Below are 25,052 nucleotides of genomic sequence, written 5' to 3'. Positions count from 1 at the left end.
TTCAAATAAGTAGTGATGTTGACCTGCAATGATTGAAGAATCTCGTCAAACTGGAATTAGAAATCACTGTTGCACTACTTGCACGTAAAGGAAAAGGGGTGTTAACTGACGCAAGCTCCATGCAGTCGCAGGGAGAGCTCCTCAATCTGAATATTAATGTAATATGGTTATAATGAACTTCCCAATATGCTTGGTTTGTGGGATGGAAAACTGCATCTATGACTTAAGATTCCCTTTTACAGCACCAAACACACTTAGCACATTCACGAAAGAAAGAAGGAAAGATTTGCTTTTATATAGCGCCTTTCAGAACATCTCAAAGCGCTTTACAACCAATGAAGTACTTTTGAAGTGTGGTCACTGTTGCAAGGTAGGTAATGCATATAGGTTTAATGTCTCATTGGAGTGAGACTTGAACCCAATGGCAAGAGTGCTGCCAGCTGAGCCACGTTGTCATTAGCAGTTAAACATTGACCATCAGCAAATAAACACTAGGAAATTGTTTTGTTTTTCAATTTTCTTTCATACTCTTTTAATGTTAGAACTGGGGAATGGAGCATTTTCTATTCAGATACCCAGGGCCAGAATTAGCAGCACCAACTTGCATTTGTATAGCACCTTTTAACATAGCAAAATGTTTCCCGTTGCATTGCAGAGGCATAAATGATGCTGAGAAATGGTGGGAGAAAAATTAGGGCAGGTGATTGAAGGCATGAGGAGAGGTAGGTTTTGAGGAGGTTTTTGAAGGGAGGGAGAGGTGGCAAGGCAGAGATATTTGGGGGGCGATTTGCTTGAGTGTGGTGCAAATCCATTGAAGCCTCTGCCACCCAACTTGGAGCTGAAGGAGGGGGAATGCAAAAGAGGCCAGAGTTGGAAGAGAAGAGAGCATGCACTGGCATGTTGGGCTGGAGGAGTTTGTAGAGATAGGGACGGGCGAGGACGTGTAGATAAGGACAAGGATTTTGAATTCAACATGTTGGGGGAGAGAAAGTCAATTGAGGTCGGTGAGGACAGGAATGAAAGGTGAGTTGGACATAATGCAGGATAGGATGTGAACGGTGGAGTTTGGACAAGCTGTGGTTTATGTAGGATGGATTTTGGGTGGCCAGCAAGGTCAGCATTGAAGAAGTTGAGTCTGGAGCTGACTAAGGTGTGGATGAGGGCATCAGTGGCATTGTGGATTAGGTAAAGGTGGAGATGGTTGATGCTGCAGAGCTGGAATTAGATAGTCTTGGTAATGAATATGATGTGGGGTTGGAAGTTCAGCTCAGGGTCAGAGAGGACAGCAAGGTTGGGTTCAGCCTGTGTGAGCGGCTGGGGACAATCAGGAGCCAGGGTGTAGAGTTTCAAGCAGTCAAGTATAGCATGGTTAGGTAAAGTTTCCTGTCCTCTTCCAGCCTCCGAGGAGTATCCAATAGATGTATTCCATTTCCCAAATTATGCCGGTGTCATATCAGCATGGCACCGCTCTCCCACTCCTAATGAAATTACAAATATTGGAGTTTTCTTATGAGGGAAACTTGAGCTCTGCACATAAAACCCACACAGAGGACGGGGAGGGGCCCTCCAACTCCAAATGAAAGTTTTAAAAATTTGCATTGAACTGGCTGTCCCATCAGTCGTTTGCTGTTATTGGAAACTTGGAGTTTAAAAAGAATCTAAATGGTCTTCTGAATGAGGTTTCAAAATGCACGGTTCCATGGAACAGCAACTGGTGAGAAGGCAAAGAGGGGCGAGACCACCTTCTAATGTGCAAGACCGCCTCCTCCTTAGATGCGAAACTGCGTCCTCTTCCACTTCTCCAGGTGGTTCCAAGTTGAGTTCACTTCAGCACAGTTAAACTGCAGTTATGTTGCTCACCTTGCATTGGTATAATATAAAAACCCCATTGCACCAGTGCAATGCAACTGTCCCATTAAAATGCAGTGGTGTGCTGAAGAATGAGAAGGCTCTCTCTTATCTTTTTGGATCTGCTGTATTTTTTTTGAAATGTGGCCAATATTATTCCTGACACACAATACTGATACAAAAAAGTTGATTGGGAGTTCAAGACCCACTCCAAAACTTGAGCACAACCTCTGGGCTGACAGTCTAGCGCAGTATTGAGGGAGTTCTCTTTTGTTGGAGGCGTCAGCCTACCGATGAAACATTAAAGCAAGGTCCCAGTCAGCCTGATTCAGGTGGATGTTAAAGATCCCATGGCACGATTTGAAGAGCAGCAAATTCTTCATCTGTCCCGACCAACATTGCTTCCTCAAGCAACTCCACCAAAAATGGATTAATTAGTCATTGATCTCATCAATGTTTGCAGTGTCTTGCTGTGCACAAAATGGTTCATGTGTTTGCTTACAATACAACAGTTATTGCACTTCACTGTATGTGTGGTGCTCTGAGATGTTTCTGAGAGCTGTGATCACTTGCTATATAAATGTAAATATTTCTTTCAATAGCTCCCACTTCCTTCTTCAAGCCCCCTTTCTTTTGGTCATCTGTTAGAAACAAACTGCTGTTGGCTTCTACAGTAGTTAATCATTTGGATCAAATCGGTACTCTAATGAGTAGTAATTTCTCTGCCATTCTATAAATATTACAAGTAACAAGACAGATGGAGTGGGTCTCAGGGCAGTCACACATGTCAGTGTTCACATGATGTTAATGACGCACTTTCAAGGCTCGCTTTTGCAGTTCGTGTCAATACCTGGCTAAAACTTTTTATTAGTTTGCTGTAGTCTTGCAACTCATTTCAGATATCTATTATTTGCTGTGTAAACTTGCATTTTTGCACTGCGCACCTGGCCAGGTAATTGGAGTCCTGCTGTTGATGATAGTATATGTCCCAACAAGGTGCAGAAAGCAGTGCTTGTTTATTGGAGTCATGTAGACCTATTGGTCCACATTGAATTTGATCTGCATTATCATTTACAGTGTACTTGTGCCTTAAGTAGTACAAGCATTGGATGGTGTTAAGTTACGCCAGGATGAATGTCCCGTGCGTTTGTACAGTGGAGCAAAGAAAAAAAACTGCAACAAGTGAATCATTTTAATTTGCAATTGAGGTGGATGTGCTTTACCTCATGGTAAGAAACGAGCAAATAAACCAACCCCAGTCAAGCAATGAAATATAATTAGGAACAAATACAGATTGAGCTTAAAGCTGGATATAAACGAGGTATAAACTCCTGCACGGCAAGGCCTGTTTATACTTTCAGGTCTGTAGAGATCAGATTCTGCTGAGTCAGGATGACAGAAAATTTAATGCAGTCCCCAGTGTTTTGTTTTGTGCGGAGGACTGTCCAAAATTATCAGGCGAAGACGTGCTGATTCAGATAAAATCCGCAGGAGAGACACATCTGGAATTTATGCCAATGTTGCATAGAACTCTTTCTTTACAGTGATGAGACCATCTTTGTTGTGGTTCCAACTTTTATTACCCTGTTTATGCTTTATTTCTGGCATTCGTAGCTACATTTATCTTGAGTAGCAAAACTGATGCCAAACATAAGTATAAATCAGCCTGGAGTACAGCCCTGAAACAGCATCAAGATTGCTTGAGATAGGTGGTCTCCTACTGATAAGTTGGATTGCACTGATAACGACGGTGTTAGTGAGAAACATAACTCATTTGGCGCCACTGTGAATGTGATGGTGAATAATTCTGACTGTGATGAAAGTGTGGGTGTGACTGAGGTATGCCAAATGTTTCATGCTGAACTCTGTGGACAGCGAAGCATCTGTAATACACTACAAGTGGCTGTGGGGGTCACCACCCCTGTCCTCAATTTTGATGCCACAGGGTCCTTCCGGAGTCAGACAAAAATTGACACTGAAGGAGACATTAGGACCGGTGACCAAATGCTTGGTCAAAGAGGTAGGTTTTATGCAGCCTCTTAAAAGAGGAGAGAGAGGAAGAGGTTTGGGGAGGGAATTCCAGAGCTTAGAGCCTAGGAGGCTGAATGCACGGCCACCAATAGTGGGTGCAAACGGAAGTGGGGAATGCACAAGAGGCTAGAGTTGAAGGAACGCAGAGATCTCGGAGGGTGGTAGGACTGGAAGAGGTTCCAAGAAGATGTTTTTTTTTTAAAATGGAACTCTCCAGCCAGCACCTTTTTAGTAAATCCGGCATGTTTACTATGGTGATGGCTGTGGCAGACTCGCTTGCCTGAAGCCAATGGCAATTAACCCAATGTGAATGCAGCTTTTTTTGGAAGCACAAGGAGTACCACAATGAAATCTGGATCCATGGAAGTTTAATTAGTGCTGATTAAGAATGCGTATAGATAGAAGCAAATATTGAGGCGCTTCCTGGTCATGTGATTATCTCAGGGCTACAAATGTAAATGAGAATTGCTGTGAAGCAGCCAATTCAATCTGAATGCAAATGTTTCAAATTGAATTCCCATTTCAAGTGTAAGCGTGGCACAAAGGACAAGTGAAATGGTGACAAAACCATATAATTAGTAGATAATTGACCTTGGCTGTAATGCAGTGTTTTCAAATTAAAATATGTGGCAGTAAATTTGGATAACAATTGGTCATTTGCATCAGTGAAGGAATCAATGTGCTGTGGTTGCCACCAATGGAAGGCTTCAAGCAAACTGGTGGGCACTGCACGGTCATAGTCCGTGACAACCTAGGCGTGTACTGGAGATCAGAGCATGGTATGCAGTCAGAGAGCCTCCCTAGTGATCTTATGCATCCTGGACCTGTATATATTTTTTTAAGTGCAATATATCAGCTTTACTCTCGGTAATAATACATACACACATACAGAGACGCTGGGAAAGACCTGTTTTTCGTTTTGAATATCTCCCCACAGGGAGGTGCACCGTTCCCAGAGACACTGAAATACTGGGTCGATGCGTGGAGTGGATGGAGCAAGCCCCTATTCCATCTCCCTGTTCCAAAAATCCCCAGATGGTCCCCCGATAGGGGAAGTATCAGATATTAAACTGATAAGAACAGAATTTTTTTTCAAAAAATATACTTTATTCATAAAATTTGCAACAATACATACAATACAGTTCTCATATCACATTTCAAACATACACAATACAGATTATACAATTTGCAGGTTACATCAAGTACAGTTCAAATATGATTCCAACAATACAGTTACACATTGTATATAGTTGCAGTTTATGACACTCTAAGGTGCCTCATTGCAATACAATCAATGCAGATGATTGATTACAGATTCATTACAGGTACATTACATCAATTTGAATTTTACATTCTGCCCGAGGGGGTTTTTTCCCTGATTTCAGCCCCTCGGTATACGATGGCAAGATTCACCAGGCCCAGAAGCAGATCCACCAAGAGGAGCTCCAATTTGCTCACCTTGCACACTAGCTGTACGGTTTCAATGTTGTGTAGCCAAATCTTCCAATGCAGCCAGAATGACTTTTTATCTATGGTGACCGCCATGTCCAGGCAACAACTGATTTTAATGTATTGTTGCAGCCTGTTGTCCACACTTACCTTGTGTATGCAGATTCAATGACTTGTCATCTGGTGGATCATTTTTGCCATTGGAACAGCACAAATCAGCAAGCATAGGTGTTTTCCAATGATGATGGCATCTTTCTGAAGTCTCCTGTAACACTGAGGCAGGTGTATTAATCCAAGAGACGATATGACATCCAATAATACTGATATAATACATCAGTTAATTAAGGGATGTTATATGCGTTGCTTGGGATGATGGTTAGTTGAATAAATATTGGTAATTTATTGTAATGGTGATGACTATCCATTCTTTTTAAAAGGGGTAAGAGTTGAACAGTCTCCATCTGACAGTAACTGAGTCCAGAACTCTTAGTATATTAACTACTTTGGGTATGCTTTGTTTGATAATTCTTCCATAATTTTTTTTAACCCAGTCAGTGGTTGAATAGTGTTAAAAGTTATCCCCTCAAACTATCTGCCAAGAACTTTTACTCACCCAAAAAGCAATATTCTTCATTCAGTGTATGCCTTAAGAGGCTGGTTTCCTTTTGGTTACAAAAAAAGTGATTCTAGATTCCAAATTGTGAACTTCTCAAATTGTTGTCTAACTAATTAACCATGACTGCCAACTTGTAATTCAACCTGTGTTAGCTAACTGTAACTATGTCATGAATGCTGGTCTGCCTATTACTTAGTTGTTTGATTGCAATTGAGTCCAGTAGACCTCTTGTGCTGATACTCTCTCCAGCATGCTGGAAAGCATGCACATATGTGAGGTGCATGTGTTGATACAGCGCAGCTCATGTTGAAGCTCAGTAGACTTGGGGTAATTGGATCTTCTTGTAAAAAGTACTGACGTTCCTTTCTGTCTCGGATTTCTACTGGCTCTGTGTCATTCCCTTTATCTCTTCTGCAATATAAAAAGACCATTGTCCATTTAAATCTCCCATTTGTAATGGAGTCATTGTTGTACTCCAAGTGAAAATGAATTACCAAAAATTTAGGCCCCAAAGAATTATAAAATTGACTTGGCTTGGGTTTCCAAATCACTTACTAAACATATCATAGATAAGAATGTCATTGCAAAAGTATAATTTTATAAGCCAGATTTTTGATAAGATATAATCTCTTTGACAATTTACTCTTTTTAAACAAACAGCAATGAGTAAACAATACCCGTGTTCTTTTTGTAGTGCAAATGGCCAGGATCCAAGATACTGTTCTCACAGGATTGGAATGACAACCAAGTTCAAGTTCATCAATATTTGGTATTGGTTCCTATCCAGCTGTGCTATAATATGATCAATGACTGGTAGAATTGAGCCATTTTCTGTCAAGCAATTGGGTCCCATCTATTGCCTCCTCTTATGGGCATAGCCAAAGTTGGCAATTGTTATTGCACTATATTTTGCAAATAAGATATAAGAACAGAAATTACTTTTAGTAACATTAGTAATAAACACTTAACGCATTCCAGTGAAGTACTTCTGCCTGTTATTTTGCTGGAGGCATTAATTAATTTGAATAAAGAACAGAGGGAATAATATATGCCATGTGTTGAGCATTTATCCACTAATATCACTGACTGTCATTTCTATTGATTTTGATAATATTCACAGCCTATGTGTGCCTATATCTTCATCTGCATTAGGTGTCAGTGGTAGCACTTTTACCTCTGAGTCAGAAAGTTATAGGTTCAAGCCCCACTCCAGAGACTTGAGTACATAATCTAGACTGACAATTGCAGCACTGAGGGGGTGCTGCACTGTTGGAGGTGCTGGCTCTTGGATGTGACACGAAACTGAAATCCCATGGCATTATTCAAAGAAGAGCAGGGAATTTCTCCAGGTGTCTCAGCCAACATTTATCCCTTAAGCAACATTACTCAGCTTCATAAAAAGGATTGCTGTTAGTCATTGAAAACTACAAGTGCCGTTCTTCACGGATCCAGTAATGAAACTACTATATAAAATGTTTCCACTCGTGGTTAAGTTTAGTTTGTGTATTCGCCCATCTGTCATTTGAAATATTCTCTGATAGGGGCCTTGGTGTTTTTTATCCCCCCCTCCAATTTTCTCTCCTTTTCTCCTGAAGCACTGCATTATGTTTGGGTACAGTTCCACAGATGTCAACGACCCTCGAGTACCTCAACCAAATGGTCATTCTTTGTGAGCCCAGAAACTCAGTTTTGGCAGGACATCGGTCCTTGTGAGGGGCCATGACAGCCAAACTCAATACTGTTCTTAACTTTCACTTTCCAACAACAATTACCAGATCATGATCAGAAATGAGAACCCCAACTGCTTTTCTCCCCCTTTTCCCACTCCAGCTTACATTTCCCAGGCATTCTGAAGTCAAATTTAAGCACCTTGTCTGAGATCAGCTGATGCAGATATCAAACCTGGATTAGAAATGAACAAAGAACTTGCATTTATAAAGAACCTTTCATGTCCCATGTATGTCCCAAATCGCTTAACAGCCTGTCAATTACTTTTGAAGTATAGTCACTATTATTACGTTGGCAAATGTGGCAGCCAATTTTCACACCAAGGTCCCGCAAACAGCAATGAGATAAATAACTAGATAATCTGTTTTGGTGGAGTTGGACAAAGGAGGACTTCAGCAAGAACAATGGAAGAACTCCACTGCTCCTTTCCACAAGTGTGGAGATGCCGGTGATGGACTGGGGTGGACAAATGTAAGGAGTCTTACAACACCAGGTTATAGTCCAACAGCTTTATTTGAAATCACAAGCTTTCGGAGCTTTCCTCCTTCGTCAGGTGAGTGCAAGGTTCCATAAAGGCACAGCATATATAGTCAGAGAACAATGCCTGATGATTACAGATAATCTTTCCAACGGCCCGTTATCACACCTCGGCAGAGCGGTAATCACAGCAATCAAAGGAGTGAATGGTGTTCAGACAGGGGAACATTACATCCAAGACTACTGATTGTTGTGCGACATGCAGACACTGCGACAACGGATGAACGGACACCGCACAACAATCTCCAGACAGGAGGGTTCCCTCCCAGTCGGGGAACACTTCAGCAGTCAAGGACATTCAGCCTCCGATCTTCGGGTAAGCGTTCTCCAAGGCGGCCTTCGAGACACACGACAACGCAAAATCATGGACCTTTGTTTAATGATTCATCAGAAATATGGCAACTCTAACCATGCGCTCCCTCAGTATGACACTGAAGTGTCAACCTCGATTGTATGCTTAAATTCTGCAGTGGACTTGAACGCATGACCTTCTGACTCTGGAGAGCTGCCATTGAGCCAAGGTGACACTTTGTGAATTTACCACCCAAACTATTGAAGGGAAATACAGATATTATTTTATGAACTGGTAGAATTAGATTTCCTCCCTCTCTAGCATTATATTTTACCTGTTGACAAACAATTCATCTGGGAGAAGGTGTTTTTTTAAATTTCTTTTCAACTTTTGCAGACTTATTGGGCTTGAGATTATGATCCATATCAGTCAATTTCACATGCTTTGCTGCTTTCTTTGTTTGCATGGGAAACCAGGATGAGGATGCAGTTTTAAATATAAAATTTGTTTATAAAGAAAAATCTGAATTGGTCCAAATTAAAATTGAAAGTTATACATAGGATTTGGTAGTGCTGTAGATGAACACAAAGTTCTTTTATTTCTGCCATCCAACCCAAACTGATGAAACAAAAGCCTGCTTTCTCTCTTGGCTGTAAAGCTCCTGTGTGAAATGTGTTTGGCCAGCCTCAAACCCAGTCCCTTGTGGTTGCAGGCTCAGGGCATAACACTGCCCACATTTTGGCACATACTTACAATCTCACTGAGCGAGGCCCCAAGATCGGCTGGTCTGGGGAATAAATAAAGCAGTTGAGGCTACTCTTTCAATTAAGGTACATGTTGGAGGAGAGAAGAGGCAGTTTTAGTCTGCCACTGGCAGTTCTATATCTGACTCAGGAGCGTGTGATGCTAACGTTGCATGTTTGAAATAGGAAAACATTATTTTGTCCCTTGCCAAAGAAAGCACAAAATGTCTCACATCCATATTGTCTTACAGATCTTGTACACAATACATTCAAATTGTCTAATTTTGAATTGGTTCAAATGACCAATTCAGTACGACAATATCATCATCTTCCCCGATGGTCTGCTCAATCCTTCCCTTAAATTTTATGTTGTGTGGCACTTCAATATAGCTTTAAATGACAAAAAGTTGCTAGACCTGCAAAAGGTGTCAAACATTGTTAGCCCACATATATTATCTGGCTAGAGGCAAGAGGACTTTGTGCAAATTTCCCTGGAAGTTTACCTGCTGACTAGAAGAAACAGTAATTGGCTTTATTCATAGTATCTTTAGTTCCTGATGTACTTCCTGGTACACTGCCAATCAGTTACAGGGAACTACTACTAACTACCTGGGAAATGTCATTGTTAGTTACAGGGGTATCCCCAATGTCCCCATTGTTAGTCATGATTAATAATGCGACCGTCGTGACCACAGCAACAATAACTTGAATTTATGTAGTGCCTTTAATGCAGAAAAACATCCCGCAGCACTTCACAGAGGCGTAATCAGATAAAAAGGGAGGGAATTCCAGAGCTTAGGGCATAGGCAGCTGAAGGCACGGCCACCAATTGTGGAGTGATTAAAATCAGCGATGCACAAGAGGCCAGAATTGGAGGAGCCGTCAAACTCTTCACCTCCCTCAGTCTTCCCTTCCTTCAACAATCGACAAGCCTTTAAAACCCAAGCTTGGGATCATCTAACCACTACTTCTTGAATTATCTTTTTTCTCCCCCATTCTTTTCAAGTTTAGTGCTGTCCTGCTCTTTGGTGGTGTAATAGTTTCAAGCAAATTCAGTTTAACATAGTAGAGATGTAGAGTTACCAAAAAGAATCTTAAAATCTTGTCTGAATGTTTGCACTGGAGCTAGGACAATGAAAACCAAACTAGGGTACAAGTGCTGCTTCCATTCTCTGTAGTTTGAAGTGATGAAGGTGAAATTGAATGGTGGGTTAGAAAACGATCTCTTCACCTATCTAACATGGATTTGAATCCGGTCCAGATTGATGTAATGAAAGTTTACTCTCTATATCACGTTAAGGTTCCAAGTGAAATGAGTTTGGTCATTCTCGATCCAATTTGCTTCAGGCGTAGGTTTACAGTTTTAAAATAAAAATGCCATTTTTTTCTTCCAATTTGCTCCCCTTTAACCCTGGTCGACATTCTTCCCTCAACCAGCTCCACCAAAAAAAAAATCTGTCATTCATCTCATATTTACATTTTCTGGGACCTTGCTGTTTGCAAATTAGCTGTAGTGTCTGACTATAGAATCAGTAAAAAGACTTGCATTTATACAGTGTTTTTCATGACCTCAGGATGCCCCAAAGCACTTTACAGCCAATTAAGTAATTTTGAAGTGTAGTTACTGTTGTAATGTAGGAAACGCGGCAGCTAATTTGCGCACAGCCAGGTCACAGAAGCAGCATTGAAATAAATGGCCAGATCATCTGTTTTAGGTGTTGGTTGAGGAATAAATGTTGGCCAGGACACCGGGGAGAACATCTCTTCTCTTTTGAAACAGTGCTGTGGGATCTTTTACATCCACCTGAGCGGGCAGATGGGGCCGTGGTTTAATGTCTCATCTGAAAGATGGCACCTCTGACAGTGCAGCACTCCCTCAGTGTTTCACTGAAGTGTTGGCCTAGATTATGTGCTCAAGAAGGGAAAAACTTGCACATATATATATATATATATATAGTGCTTTTCATTTTCTTACAACATTATGTTGTAAGTCAATGAATTACTTTTGATGTGTAGTCATGTTGTTTTGTAGGCAAACCCAGCAGCCAATTTGTGCACAGCAAGCCACTACAAACAGCAAACGAGAGAAGGGACCATTTAATCTGTTTTAGTGATTGAGGAATGTTGACCAGGACACAAGAATAACTCCCTATTCTCTAAACGGCGCCATGGGATCTATTATGTCTACGAATTGGGCTAAACCTTCCATCTGAAAGATGGCACCTCCAACAGCGTTTAATGGCTATTAACTGTGATAAGTTGGAGCCCGGGATGGGTTGAATGGCCTTTTTCTGTGCTGTAACCAATCCATGATTCTATGTGTAACTGCGTGCACTTGGAAAGAATTAATTGCGTGGTAAACCTGATAATGTGGTATATAAGGGCAAGTTTTATTTTTCTGGACTATATGGCGCACCTGACACTGGCTTCAGTAAATGGACCATCTGGAGATACCTCGACTACCTATTCTTGAATGTTTTTAGTTAACATTTTTCTCCACAAATCAATCCATCCTTGGGATCAAGGATCAATCGTCCTAAGCGCTTTGGGACTATTTACCTCGTTAAGGGCGCTGTATAAATGTAAGTTGTTCCAGGTACAAACGGTAATGGGACGGGCAAAGTAAAGATGATTTGACAGTCACCTTCGGAATCAATAATCCCTTCAGCCCAAGTAACTTTATTACTTTCCCTTTGCTGAGAATCCTTTCATCATCAAGTCCAATTGACATGTTCTGCGTTGCGTGATAAGCCCTACACAGACAAACACATGCCCGTTTTCATTCACACGCGAAGCTTAGCCTTTGAAAGGCTTGATGTGCCTGTTCGGCAACAATGCGGTCAGGGCCAAGTGTGTCAGGTATGTTGTGTCGAAAGGCAAGAGGGAGGAACCAGAACATCAAACGCTGCTGGTCTTCTCTAAAGCTGTAGAAGAAAATAAGTTTACGGTAGACCGCAAGTACACCGCACGTATGGGGCACGCTTCTGCAAACGCAAGAGTCCTCCCAAAAAGTAATTTGCAAAGAAACCTATTTTATTTTTAAGCGTGGTCAATTTCCATGGTGGGAAAATTATTTACGAGTCTTAACTTGTCAATCCAGCATCATTGGCAATATTAAAACTGTGTTGAAATAAATCATCTGGCGTGGTTTTCTATCCCTGCTATAGTTATTATAAGTGCTAAAAGAACGTTATTGTTGATTGTATTCTCCTATGACAATGTTTCCTTTTTAATTTTAGGGATGTAGTGTGTCATGGAACCGAGAGTCTCAGAAATGTTGGCCAGAGTCCCGATATTTTAAAAAAAGTGAGTCGAGTAACTCTGTATAATGGAAAGTCGAATGTGCACTTCACACAGTCAGCAATTGAGAATTGTTGACAAGATTGTGCTGTAACCTGAGTATGTACTGTCGCACCAATTATCACACGAGAGGCGGGGCTATAAATGTCAGAAGACTGCGATTAGGTGCAAAGACTTCCTATTTAAAAATAACGAACATGTTTATATAAGAGAGTCTAATTGACAAGTGTCACCAAATTTTACTTAAAATTATTTGGAGCAACGCAACAAGAAATAAATGTTTCTCCGTGTATGTTTTGTACTTTACATCTAGATGGCTTGCAAGGAACAAATTAATTCAATTTGCTAATCGTTTAGCTGCTATTTATAGCAATTAAGAAATAAGGCATTTCGCCAAATCAGGAAACCCAGTTTCGAATATTTTGTGCCTAAATAAATCACAGTTGATTAAATTCTACTTTCTGTGATGTCCTTATTGCTGATAAGATAGTATTGTTTTAAAACAACTTTGAAGCAATATAAACAGGAATATTAAAGCAGCAATAAATGACAGATTAAAATCACATTGACGCAAACCGTTGACTGAAAGTTCAAGTTAACGGTGGTGAAACTGCCAACTGGCACAGGTATCACTGTGTGTAGTCAGGAGGTTTTAAAACTGTACTGGGTCTTGGTCAGATCAACCTCGCCCCCTTCCCCCCCATCCTCGTTTCTCTCCCCTACAAGAGCAACACGAGCAGCTAAGCCACCTCGACCGGATTCCGTCTCCGGTCTGAAATTGGGGAAAAAAAACAGAAAATTCTGTAAAAGCTCAGCAAGTCAGGCAGCATCTGTGGAGAGAGTTAGCATTTCAGGTCGATGACCTTTCATCTCCGGCCTGTGCTGAGTTCACCGATCCCTGCTGTGGACCTCTTTCAGAGGTTTTGTTTAAATCCAGGGAATTTATGCTTTATTATTGTCATAAAACTAAGAATATCATTTTAGAAAAGAAGGTTTGCCATTTTAGGTTGGATCCCAGGAAAAGCGGCAGCCATGCATCAGTTCCCAGCATTTAGATGGCTGGATCCAGCTCCCTGTTTAGCGAGCAGTGAAATCATAGCCTCGGCTCTTCTTGGGTCTACAATCGTGCCACTGGGTTGAGGTGGCTGTATTTAGTCGGGTAAACACTGGAAGTGGACGAACAGACTCCTGGAATCTGACCTAAACAAGCGCCATGGAGACAGCAGCTTTGGAGTGGATTTTGGAGTTTAAATCCCCATTCTGTCAGCCATACTGAGAACTCCGTAGGCAGAAAGTTGATATTCAATCAGCAATCTCTGGTATTTATTCAAATTTAGTGCCTTACGTGCAGGGAACAAGCTTTTTGGCCTGATAAGAGGCAAAGTGCACATGGGTTCACATGTGCCAAATATCAACTCTGAGCTTCATAAGATGTTGTAAAGGACAACTGTAAACGATCTGTGCAGTCCAAGTTGGGACCTGGCCTCAAATAGGGATGGTTGCCTAAAGGCAACTGTTGGGTATCTAGGTAACTGGATGTATCAGCTGTGGCTCAATTTGTAGCACTCTCGCCTCTGATTCAGAAAGTTATATGTTCAAATCCTGCTCCAGAGACCTAATTGCACAATCGAGGCTGTCACTTCAGTGCAAAACTGAGGGAATGCTGCACTGTCACTTAAACCAAGGCCCCCCTCAGGTGGTCATAAAAAATTCCATGGCACTATTTTGAAGAAGAGTAAGGGAGTTGTCCTGGTATCCAGGCTAATGTTTATCTGTCAACCAACACCTAAATCTGCTAACTTATTTCGTTGCTGTTTTTGGGATCTAGCTATGTGCAAATTGGCTGCAGTATTTCCTACATTACAACAGTGACTATAATTCAAAAGTACTTCATTGACTGTAAAGTGCTTTGGGATGTCCTGAGGTCATGAAAGGTGCTATAGAAAATGCAAGTCTTTTTTTTCTAGATCATAAATTTACATTTACACAAACATTTTTGGTCCAACTGTCATCTTCATGATGTTGCAGCTTTCAACATTCCTGCAATACTGGCTGACTGTGACTCATTCTTAATGATTCATTGAAAAAGGCTGGATCCTTTTCTATCTGCAATTTAGCAGAACTGCAGTGCAGTTGATGCAGCTTTCTTGTATTCAAACAATGAGCAAGCATGCTCCCTTAGGCAAGATATAGACTCCGGTACATTTTGAAGTTCATTGCCATTGTTTTGACCTGTTTAGGGGTAAGATATACTGGAGTTTGTTTTCAGGTAATTTAGAATAGTCTACTGGGATCAAAAATAGTAACTGAATCAAGCATGGGTTTGTGAAGAGAGATCATGCCTAACAAAGTTAGCACATGAAAGAAATGGACTTTGTACTGTACATCGTGACTTTCAGAAGGTATTCCACTAGATTGCTTACAAGGGTGAAAGTTGATGGAATCAGTGAGGAAGTGCCCAATTGGATAGAAAATTGCCTTGAAAATAAACAGTAGTCATGAACAGGAAGACTTCAAATCAAGGGGCAGTGACTAGTGCAGTCCCAGAGGGATCAGTCCCAGGAGTTCTTCCACTTACTAATGTTATCTCGGCATTTTTTTAAAGTTATTTTGTAAGTTGCTTGCCTAGTTTTGCAAGTTGTACTAAATTGTGTGGGAAAAGTAGATGAGAAGCAAAAGACCGTCTATTATTAAATGTAATGTCTATGAGTGTGAAACAGTAACTGGATCTGCTCATTGAGTGGTCCACCACATATAGTGCCCTTCACAATCTTGGGACGTTCCAAAGCGCTTTACAACCAATGAAGTACTTTGGAAGTGTAGTCACTGTTGTAATGTAGGAAACATGGCAGCCAATTTATGCACAGCAAGATCTCACAAACAGCAATAAAACAAATGACAAGATCATCTGTTTTAGGTTTTGGTTGAGGGATAAATGTTGGCCAGGACCATTAGAGTCATAGAGTCATAGAGTTATACAGCACGGATAGAGGCCCTTCGGCCCATCGTGTCCGCGCCGGCCATCAGCCCTGTCTACTCTAATCCCATATTCCAGCATTTGGTCCGTAGCCTTGTATGCTATGGCATTTCAAGTGCTCATCCAAATGCTTCTTGAATGTTGTGAGGGTTCCTGCCTCCACAACCCTTTCAGGCAGTGAGTTCCAGACTCCAACCACCCTCTGGGTGAAAAAGTTCTTTCTCAAATCCCCTCTAAACCTCCCGCCTTTTACCTTGAATCTATGTCCCCTTGTTGTAGTACCCTCAACGAAGGGAAAAAGCTCCTCAGTATCCATCCTATCTGTGCCCCTCATAATTTTGTACACCTCAATCATGTCCCCCCTCAGCCTCCTCTGCTCCAAGGAAAACAAACCCAATCTTCCCAGTCTCTCTTCATAGCTGAAGCGCTCCAGCCCTGGTAACATCCTGGTGAATCTCCTCTGCACCCTCTCCAAAGCGATCACATCCTTCCTGTAGTGTGGTGACCAGAACTGCACACAGTACTCCAGCTGTGGCCTAACCAGTGTTTTATACAGCTCCATCATAACCTCCTTCCTCTTATATTCTATGCCTCGGCTAATAAAGGCAAGTATCCCATATGCCTTCTTTACCACCTTATCTACCTGTTCCGCCGCCTTCAGGGATCTGTGAACTTGCACACCAAGATCCCTCTGACCCTCTGTCTTTCCCAGGGTCCTCCCATTCATTGTGTATTCCCTTGCCTTGTTAGTCCCTCCAAAGTGCATCACCTCGCACTTTTCCGGGTTAAATTCCATTTGCCACTGTTCCGCCCATCTGACCAACCCATCTATATCGTCCTGCAGACTGAGGCTATCCTCCTCGCTATTTACCACCCTACCAATTTTTGTATCATCAGCGAACTTACTGATCATACCTTTTACATTCATATCCAAGTCATTAATGTAGACCACAAACAGCAAGGGACCCAGCACCGATCCCTGTGGTACCCCACTGGCCACAGGCTTCCAGTCACAAAAACAACCTTCGACCATCACCCTCTGCCTTCTGCCACTAAGCCAGTTTTGTATCCAAAGTGCCAAGGCACCCTGGATTCCATGGGCTCGTACCTTCTTGACCAGTCTCCTGTGCGGGACTTTATCGAAGGCCTTACTGAAATCCATGTATACCACATCCACTGCGTTACCCTCATCCACACGCCTAGTCACCCCCTCAAAAAATTCAATCAAATTAGTCAGACATGATCTTCCCTTGACAAAGCCATGTTGACTATCCCTGATTAATCCTTGCTTCTCCAAGTGGAGACTAATTTTGTCCTTCAGAATTTTTTCCAATAATTTTCCTACCACTGATGTTAGGCTCACTCATTCAGCCCCTTGAGCCTGTTCCACCATTCAATAAGATCATGGCTGATCTGTATTCTAACTCCATTTATCTGCCTTGGTTCCATATCCTTTAATACCTTTGTCTAACAAAAATCTATCCATCTCAGTTTTGAAATTTTCAATTGCCCCCCAGCCTCAACAGCTTTTTGGGGGAGAGCATTCCAAATTTCCACTACCTTTTGTGTGAAGAAATACTTCCTGACATCACCCCTGAAAGGCCTAACTCTAATTTTAAGGTTATGGCCCCTTTTTCTGGACTCACCCACCAGAGGAAATAGTTTCTCTCTAAGATGATTGAAGGATTTAATAGGATAGATAAACACCTCAATTATATCACGTCTTAATATTCTACACTTGAGGGAATACAAGCCTAGTCTCATAATTTAACCCTTTTAGCCCCAAATTAGTAAGACGAGGAAGAACATGATTAAATATATAGATTGTGAAGGGAGCAACAATATGTAGTAGAAAAATTTAATTGTGAAAAAGAGAGCAAAGATGATTACAACTTTAGGAAGCCATGATCTGGTCATTAGGGAGCCTCAACTTCTTTATTCCTGAGTTGTAAACTTATGGAATAAACTGGCACCAAGCACTGTGAATCTAGAATATGTAGATATTAAGAATGAAATGGACTCATTGCTGAATTGGAAAGAAATGAAAGAATGTCAGGCCATAGAGGCATCATGTGGTATATTTTCCAAACCAGCACTGTTTCCGCCCACACATCTAGGCTCACATTAAGTTTCCCTTCAGGCATTGAAGCGCACGGAGGAATTCAGTACAAGAGTGTTACACGTTCAATGGGAATAGCATCAGTCAAGAAATAAATGTCCTTTGAAACAAGAACAGGTTCATAAGGTGGATTAGAGTGAGCTCGATGTATAATATTCCTCCTGCTCTTTTCAAATGGGCAGGAATGTAGAGCACATGGTCAATGACTTCAAAATTAGCATTGAGATAGCTTTTAAAACTGGCGTGTATTTCCATGTCCAGCCCATTTTTTAAAATTACTTTTTCTGGGCATAATCTGGTGTTTAATTTTCACCTTTTTTATTTGTTCTATTAGTGGATCTCCTGTGGCACTGCTGAGAAATAGTCTGGGTCTGGAGCACAGCACTACATATAGTACAGTTCTGATGTTTAGCTACTAATTCCGCCTGTCCTTTTAAGGCCACTGCGTCAAGGGGCAAATCCAGGTAACTGACCTCAGCAGTTTATAAGTAGATACAATCAGAGGGCAGTGGTAACGACTTGTAAATTTCAGGCTGCAATGATTGATGTTAGATCCTCTTTTTAAGAATACTATATTTTATTTCCTATTAAAAAAATATATTTGTCATTGAATTTGGTCGACCATACTATGTGCTCTTGTTATGTGGTTCCCTGCAAAATGTTAAGTAGAATTTCCATATCGATTGCATCCCAGTTGTATTCAGTATGGCTCGACATGAAACTAACAGCATCTGTGATTCAGAAATACAATACAAAGAACAACTTTACAAATCATTTACCTTTTTACTTTCGTTCCAATTTTGTGCCTTCCTCTCCTGACTCTTGTTGGGGGGCCGAGTTCCGCAGGTTACGGTGGGCATTCTTTACATGCTCACCTGGTCACTGAGTGTTGCCAGAATGATCAAACGTGGATCCAAACCAGATTCAGCCTTCATCCAATATCCACCCATAAGTTCTTTCCAGCATGGATCGCTGGACAGTAGAACTGAGTCAGGAATTCTGTTTTTTTTCATCTCCCCAGGATCCTGAGGCCAATTATAGCACACCAGCAAAAATCAGTTGACTCAGTGCTGAACAAAGAGCAAATCTGGGGGTTACATGGCTCAGGACATGCGTTTAAATAGCACCTTTTGATGTGGAAAAATGCCCCAAGACACTCCACGGAGATATAATCAGACAAAAATGGATGCCAAGCCTTAGAAGGAAATATTAGGAGGGGTGACCAAAAGCTTGGTCAAAGAGATGGTTTTTAAGGAGGGTCTTTAAAGGAGGAGAGGGAATTAGAGACGAACATACGAAATTAATGGGCAGGAAAAGACCAACTGGTCCATCAAGCCTGCCCCACATCATGATGGCTGGGCCATCATGGCTAAACACTTTTTCCCACCTCTTTCCTCACGCACCCCCCCCCCTCACCACCTCACAAGACCACTCCCCACCGCCCCCCCCACCCCGCCTCATCCCACAGCCGTGTAATCCAGGAGAGGCAAAAAAAAGAGAAAAAGCCCAGAGCCAATAAGGGAAAAATATACTCTGGAAAATTCCTCTCCGACCCCCTCAGGCGATCGAAACCAGTCCAGAAGATCACATGGACCAAGTGTTATCTGTAAAGACACTTACCCTTCTATATGATGCGAACTCTGCCCCATTCGAGAACTAGTCCAGCTCCTTCTTGAAGGCAGAGAGTCAGCACCCACCACACCAGCCGGCAAAGTATTCCAGAGGCTCACAATTCTCTGGGAAGAGAAGAACCGCCCAACATTCAGGCTATTCCTATTCTTCCATAGTTTAAATTCATGTCCGCTGGTCCTCCCCAAACTGTTAAACTGGAATAATCTATCCAGCCTTTTAATTATTTTATAGACCTCTATCAGGTCACTTCTAAGTCTACACTGCTCTAAAGTAAATAGACCAAAGTCCTTCAGCCGATCTGAGTAGCTGAGGTTCTTTAAGCTAGGAATCATTCTTGTAGCTCTCCTCTGGACCTTTTCCAAGGCCACTATAATACCCACCAAGTGGGGGGACCAAAACTGGGCACAGTACTCTAGATGCGATCTGGCCAGTGACCAATATGGTGATAAAATGGTGTCCTTTTGATTTATACTGAATGGAATTCCCTCGGTAAACCAAAGTATGAGGGCTGAAGGAGGAGGATGCACAAGAGATCAGTGTCGGATGAATGCAGAATTCGTGTGTGTGTGTGTGTGTGTGTGTGAGTGTGGTGGGATTAGGACATTTTTCTATGTTACAGGTGCTATATAAATGTAAGTTGTAGTTGTAGGGATAGAGGTGTTTAGAGACAGGGATGGGTGAGGCCATGAAGGGATTTAAATATGAGGATGACAATTTTAATTTGGAGGTGTTGGGAGTACTGGGAGCCAATGTAGATTAGCAAGGACAGGAGTGATGTGTGAGCAGGATTTGGTGCCGGATAGGATACTGACAGCAGAGTTTTGGATGAGCTGTAGTTTACTGAGCAGGGAGAATGGGAAGCAGGTCAGCAAAGCATTGTAATAGTCAAGTCTGGAGGTGACAAAGGCAGGATGAGAGTTTCAGCAGCTAATGGGCTGAGGGAGGGCCGTGCACAGGCCATGATACAGCGATGGAAGCAGACAGTGTGTGCGAGAGAGAGGATGTGGGGCAAAAAGCTCAGCTCGGTGTCGAAGTTGTGAATAGTCTGCTTTAACCTCAGACAAGACCACACAAGAAAGTAAATGTAGCTTTTGGGCCGTGTCAGGTGCTAACCATTTACATATGCCTCCTTTGTACAGCGCTATGTGCAGTACAGCTTTGTAGGATTGGTTGGCTACAACGTTGAATACAATGGAAAGAATTTATACTGCGTATGCTGTCAAAATATTCTTTCCTATTATCTCATATTACAGTCTCTTATTTCAGTGCTGTAGGTGATGATTTATTCAATGTTGAAAAGCCAACATGCTTTGTGCAAATCTAATATAAAGGAATTCAAATCTCCCTTCTGACCTATCGCCTTTAACAATGCTCCATTGTATTGTCAAAATAACAATGAAAAGGAATGGGTTACAAGATACATTTGTTTTATGGTTCAGGTGATGTTTATGAACCACTCGTGTTTTGTGTCATCTGAACCCCTTGATATTGCAACTTCCTAGTAACTCAGTCATACCATCTGCAATTTGCAATTGTTATATTGTCACTAAACCTGACATTTATATAGCATCTTTCACGATCTCTGGATGTTTCAAAGTGCTTTACAGTCAATGAAATACTTTTGAAGTGTTGTCACTGGTGTAATGTGGCAGCCAATTTGAGCACAGCAAGGTCCCACAAACAACAATGTGACAATGATCAGATGTCAGTTTGTGATGTTGGTTGAGGGATATTGGCCCAGACACCAGGGAGAACTCCCCTGCTCTTCGAATAGTGCCATGGGATCTTTTACGTCCACCTGAGTGGACAGATGGAGCCTCGGTCTAACGTCTCATCCGAAAGACGGCACGTCCGACAGTGCAGCACTCCCTTAGCACTGCAGTGGAGTGTTGGCCTGGATTATGTGCTGAAATCTCTGGAGTGGGACTCAAACCCACAACCTATCGATTCCGAGTGCTATCAACTGAGCCACTGCTGACAACTAGGAGAATGTGTTCAATCTTTAGTCACTTCACTTTTCTTTCATGACCATTTCCTGCATAGAATCCTGAGTAATATCACTTAGCAACAAATAATAGACACTTCTGAATAAAGAACTGCTGTTGATTTGATACTGCTTTAATATTGTCACATTATGCTGTTACATATCCAACCCGTCTGGCAGATGCAGCCATAATATATTTTGGGGCATGCTGTTCCCAGTAACAATCACTCTCACTGCAGTTCAAATCACAAGAACAGTTCAGGACATACGATTTTGTCATGGATGCTTTTCATTGACCTGTGCACATGTGCCACTGAAAGAAAAAACTCTCCAAAATAGAATGAAGCATTCCCACAAACTGTATGGCAACCTCCCGTGTCGACAGATGATGGTGTAAATGCCAAAGCAGTTCTGCTACCTTTGCCACGCTACGACATCACATGGTGGCTGAAGGGTTGAATTCTCGAGTGACAATCTTTGCCACAGGTGGTGCAGGTGTGAATTACATTCCTTTTCTCCCCTAAAAACTGTTTACATTGGCAGGAGAGTCGGTAACCAGAGGACAATTAAGGTAATTGGCAAAAGAATCAGAGGCAAGATGAGGAGTATGTTTTTTTTACACAGTGAGTTGTTATAATCTGGAATGCGCTGCCTGAAAGGACGGTGGAAACAGTGTCAATAGTAACTTTCAAAAGGAAATTAGATAAATACTTGAAGGGGAAAAGTTTGCAGGGCTATGGGGGAAAGGGTAGGGGCGTGGGATGAATTGGATCGCTCTTTCAAAGAGCTGGCACAGGTATGGTGGGCTGAATGGCCTGCCTTCTTCTGTGCTGTATCATTCTATGATTCTAAAATAGGCTTTCAACCCTCAAACTTGGCAACATTTTAATCACAACTTCCTGATTTCTTCATCTTCTGCTCTTTTCAACTCTTGGTGATGCGCTGCACTATTGATGGATCTTGGCTCTTTGCCTTGGTTGCTTAATGTAGTTTGGGATGGAATTCAACATTGGCATCCAGGCAAAAGACTAGAAATGGGGAAATCTGCCACAACCCACTGTCCCCATTCACAATATCAGTGGATAGAACTTCATCATGTCATAGAAGAGGTTCTACACCAAAAATCTTCTCCAAGGGTGCCTCTAACCGGTAGTTTCAAAGCCTAAAAAAAGCAACAAGGGTGACTGAGAATATTGGATATTGGACAGATTGATTACATTTAGGAATATGGGGTAGGTCAGTAGAATACATTTTACCAAGAAACAACAGACATAAGGTAGTTGTTTTTAAAGTTTGTGCCTGAGTAGCCAGATGTACAGATTACCTTTCGGTCTTAAGTTAGTGAGGCATACAGGATATCTATACTGGATAAAGGATAAGTGAACATACATCACAAGACAATAACGCATCACGTTTCAAGCTAATGTCTCGAACAAGTGAGGCTTGAACTGTTTATGAAAACGAGAGTGACATGTGCTAACTGATGATACTTGAACACAAATAGAATTATAATGTGGGACAGAAGATACGAAGCAAGCAGGGGAGCAACTAATTCATTTGAGCAAAGCCTGGTGAAGGAAAAAGACACACATAGGCTACCAGAAGAGACAAAGAAAATGGAACAGCTGGCTACCAGAACAACTTATTGATCAAGAAAATAGAAAGATGTGTGAGTGAGTTCCTGACATTTACCTGAGGAAGGAGGAAGCCTCCGAAAGCTTGTAAATTTCAAATAAAATCGTTGGACTATAACTTGGTGTAAAATTGTTTACAATTGAGTGAGAATAGATAGCAAGTGCTGAATAAATCCGAAAAAGTGAAGGAAATTTAACAAAATAATTTACATAAAGACTGCGGAGCTATCCAGCTCGTCAAACAAAGGTAAAAATACGATAAAGATACAACATCGTACAGAAAGAAGAAATTGCAAAGAAAAGAAGGCTAAATTTAGTATTGATGGGCTATTGGACCATGAATACATCACAACTGATCCTGTCCTTGCCTGACGTTCACACACTGTCACGTTCCAGCAGCAATTCCAGCTATTTTTCTCTCCCACCGTGGTCCAGTACCACCTGCTTTGGTTGAGATCGGTTAGCTCAGCACAAACTAGGGACGTTTCCTGATCCATTTGCCTACTGGTGAAGCCATTTATCATTTTATATTTCAATTAAGGATGATAGCTGAGACATTTCTAATTAATTAAAATTGTTTATCACACTAAGCCATTTTAAAAGTAAATTATTTAAATTAATTAATTGGCTTGGCTGAGCTTTAAGTGACCCTTGAAACATAGGAACAGGAGTCGGCCATTTTGCCCATCGGGCCTGTTCTGCCGTTCAGTGAGATCATGGCTGATCTGTGACCTAACTCCATATACCCGCCTTAGCCCCATATCCCTTAATACCTTTGGTTAACAAAAATCTATCAATCTCAGATTTAAAATTAACAATTGAGCTAGCATCAACTGCTGTTTGCGGAAGAGAATTCCAAACTTCTACCACCCTTTGCGTGTAGAAGTGTTTCCTAACTTCATTCCTGAAAGTAGTGGCTCTAATTTGAAGGCTGTGTCTCCTAGTCCTAGACTTCCCAATTAGGGTAGATAGAGAGAAACTATTTCTGCTATCAGTTCCCATTAATATCTTGAAAACATGAGCTGTCGTGCTAATCACAGGGCCAACTTCAAGGTGTAAACTGAAAATATCGAATAGTTTGGGCAGGAGGGTGTGTCAGCCTGGGCTGGGACTGCAGCTTAGACCAGGTGTAAACCAAACGCCTTACCACTTTGCCAGGAGGCTATTTCAATGCTCCTGATGAGACAGCATCACATTTGTCTTCCTGTCATTGATCTGTACAACTATCAAAGTCAAATATGTAACAACCTTCTCTAATGCTTCAACCATTGCAGAGCCTTGCAGGTATTTTTTTAAAAAAGATGATTATTTAAAAAAAAAGCCTGCTAATTTATCAGCAGAATTTTTTTTTAATTAACCCTTCCAGGACTGTGGGTGAGTTTACTTGTCCTGGGGATGTTAGGGTCTGGGAGCCACTGTGGATTTATGAGCCCTCCTGCATGTTTAAAGTACACAGACACACCTAGGGATAGATCTAGTGGCATCTATAGTGAGGTTGGGTCATCTTAAATCGTCCAAACTCTCCACAGACTGAAAATTCAAACATTAAAATAAAAACAGAAAATGTTGGAAATATACAGGTCAGTCTGTATTGATATAAGTCGGGTTATGGTTTTTTGGGTATGCACCCTTCGTCAGAAACCAAACGTTAAAGCTGCTCTTCAGCCAATGTTTTTTTTAAAAAAGATTTTTTTGGAAGATTCAAAATGAACAATGGGATCCAAGAGGAGGGAGAGAGAAAGTGCGGAAATTAAAAGTTAGATTAGATTCAAGTAAAATTTAACGGTAAAATTAATGAGAAGAAAAAGGACCATCAAAATGAGCAGTATTAGGAACATAGGAACTGGAGTAAGCCATTCAGCCCCTCGAGCCTGTTCTGCAAAAATATTGAAATGCTTTTTTTCTAATTAAAATTGTATTGAGTGCTTAATTTAGTTTTGCATTAATATCACAGTAATAAACCCACTCCTAACATGATATGTGTTATTATGCCAATATTAATGTTTGATTCAGCATCACTGTGAGCTGAAAACTAGTCAATCCAGGGAGACAGAAATTTCCTTCGATCTATCTGCAGTCTAAGGGTTAATTTGCTTGTATTTATAGAACAGAGTGTGTCATTAGACGTTATTATTGAATTCAATCTATATATTTTTGGGAGA

At 41.4% G+C, this 25,052-nt stretch overlaps 1 pseudogene; it reads right to left on the bottom strand.

Annotated features, from left to right (window-relative positions):
* Positions 1-4,815: 4,815 nt before the first annotated feature.
* On the bottom strand, positions 4,816-4,982 carry LOC137304859 (U2 spliceosomal RNA; annotated as a pseudogene).
* Positions 4,983-25,052: the final 20,070 nt, after the last annotated feature.

This window comes from Heptranchias perlo, chromosome 38 (genome assembly GCF_035084215.1).
Source record: "Heptranchias perlo isolate sHepPer1 chromosome 38, sHepPer1.hap1, whole genome shotgun sequence".
In the NCBI taxonomy this organism is placed as follows: domain Eukaryota; kingdom Metazoa; phylum Chordata; class Chondrichthyes; order Hexanchiformes; family Hexanchidae; genus Heptranchias; species Heptranchias perlo.
The sequence above is the reverse complement of the archived record's forward strand: the minus strand, read 5'-3'. Positions and strand labels throughout refer to the sequence as shown.